Source organism: Hevea brasiliensis, chromosome 8 (assembly GCF_030052815.1).
Source record: "Hevea brasiliensis isolate MT/VB/25A 57/8 chromosome 8, ASM3005281v1, whole genome shotgun sequence".
Lineage (NCBI taxonomy): Eukaryota > Viridiplantae > Streptophyta > Magnoliopsida > Malpighiales > Euphorbiaceae > Hevea > Hevea brasiliensis.
Genome location: NC_079500.1, coordinates 35,725,228 through 35,727,839, shown reverse-complemented (window position 1 = coordinate 35,727,839; position 2,612 = coordinate 35,725,228).

The window sequence follows — 2,612 nt, the reverse complement described above, 5'->3', positions numbered from 1 at the left end:
CGGCACTAAATATTGCACACTTCGCTCGGCTACATTATAGTCGGGTGAGGGGTGTTACAGCTGAGTCATCTGTTCCAGAAAGTCCTGCTGTGCTCTTCCTGCAGTACCACGGGATGACTCGGCTCTACTGCTTTGCTCCCTACTAGGAGCAGGTGCGGGTGCATGACTCTCTACCTCTTCCTTTATCAGTCCTGGAGGTCTGTGCTCTGAAGGATCAGATGCCATCGATCCTATAAAACAGACAAAGAACAGATCTACATTAGTGTCACCTTGACTCTATTTAAAAGCCCATGCATGTGATGCACTCTATCTATTTCTAACTATCTAGGTCTAGGACTGCCTAAGCCTTTGCTCTGATACGACTAAAATGTGACGCCCCTTACCCGTCTACTGTATAGCATAGCAAGAAATGCCACATTCGGTGTCGGAGCACCCTATCTTGTCTTATCATATCCATTGTAAATTTTAATATCATTTAAAACAGGTATTCCATATGTGAATTTTTTTTTTTATTGTATAACTTGTTTCTGTGGAGACCCAGATAGAGCTTCCTCTGTTTTGTTAGCATCTGGTGGGTTCCATTAATCACCTGTTAACATGTTCATGTTCATTTCACACATTTCCATACCATATTCTATTATATCATATCATTCACAATTATTTATGAGATCTCCAAAAGGTATCATTTATTGCATTCATAGTGAAATTCATAAACAATAATTTACAAGTTTACATTACAATCTCAAAGTTTAATTATAATCCAAAATGAAATATATTATGTGTTTATGTACAATGAATAAAAGAACAAAATCTAAACATACATGGGCCCTACTAACAAAACACAAAAGACTGAGGTGACTTTGGACGGTGACAGATCTTGTCAGAGCTCTGTCAGGGCACTACTAGTGCTACTGCTGCGCTGCTCGGACTGGTCTCCAATACCTATGCGATGGAAAACCAACACGCTAAGCATAATGCTTAGTGGTGCATAATTTATAATAACATTAACTAAACAATTGAAATAATAATTCTATATGGCAATTCATAATTTTCTAGGTCTTTTGCATTTTCATTTCACTTTGGAAACAATTAAAATTATTGGGATCTTTTCTATTTACTTATTGTGTATTCAGTCTTAATTAATCATTATCAGTGCCCAAGAAACCTATAACAAATTATAAAAATTGGATACACGGGAGTATACTAGTTAGACAACCATATATCTATCCAGTACACGTCGGTCATGTCAGGCATGAAGCCTGCGGGCAGGCATTTAAGCCAGATATAATATTAGGCACAATAGCCAACGGGTAGGCACAAAGCCTATAGAATAATCATGCCAGATAGATTTTATTAGTTAATGATTATTCCTATGGGCAGTACTGTAACACCCCTATTTGCATAGCCTAGTATATTTCACTGTTCTGTTGATCGGTGTCGGTCTGTACAATTAAGAGAATTAGAACCACATCTGAGACACCTAGATAAGCCCTGAATGCAAATAATTAGTGATTACTAGATAGTTAAATATAAATAAGAAAAACAGAACATAAAAGGTTAAATGAGCCGGGAGTCACAGTGATGGGTGACCTTCCCGAGAAATGACTGCGAGGTCAGTCTTAACCCAAAGTTTGAATAGAAAAATGTGACGCCGCGGTCCTAAGGACTACTGTGAACATAGTAGAAAAGAGAAAATCACAGAAAAGAGTTGTTAAGCAGGTCAAATAATCAGGTAAAGGATCCAGAAGAAATATTGAATAACTAACAAATCGGATCAGATCGGTGAGGGACAATTTGGTCAATTTACCCCTAGAGGTGATTCCAAAATGAGACTATTTTGACTAAAATTATAAATTGTGTTTTGTATTTATTTTTAGTTGAAAAGGATACCGGGAATGAACCTAAGACATCGAGTCAAGGCCTAGAGGCGACTCGCACAAGGTTTGTACACAACATAAAATTTTTCTATAAATTCTCTTGGCAATTTTTTTGATGAATAAATTGTGATTTATTTTTATTGCAAATTTGTGAATGAAATGAATATTATGCTTTTGACTTAAATTGTTGGAAATTTAATTGTATGTGTTTGAATTGTTAATAAATGTTTAGTGAAATGTTAAAATAGTTTTGAAACCTCAGTGTCATGACCATATATCTGAATGCCTCACTAGCATGCCTAGTGGGAGGAATTAGTTTTGAATTTTGAATTCCCTCTCTGGCTGAAGTGTTGAGGTGTGTGCCAGTAGAGGAAGAAATTAAATGGGTACCCATAGTTCGAGCTAGCTAGCCTTGAGATTCCTCATAAGCCTTCGGCTGTTGAGATGAGCATTGTACTGATGGTATGATATAACTGTGTATTTTTATGAAATCTGTTTTGGGACTTCCGAAATGAGAATGTTTTGACTAAAATTATAAATTGTGTTTTGTATTTGTTTTCATTTTCATTACCATATTTGAATAAATGTGATTTGATTTATGCATAAAATTTTATTTTAGTATGTTGTGCACCACTGAGTCATAATACTCAGCGATGGCTGTTTATTGCTGTCGCTGTCACACCCTACCCCCTTAGTAAGATGTAACATGATCTCGTAGTACATCTAATGATTTAC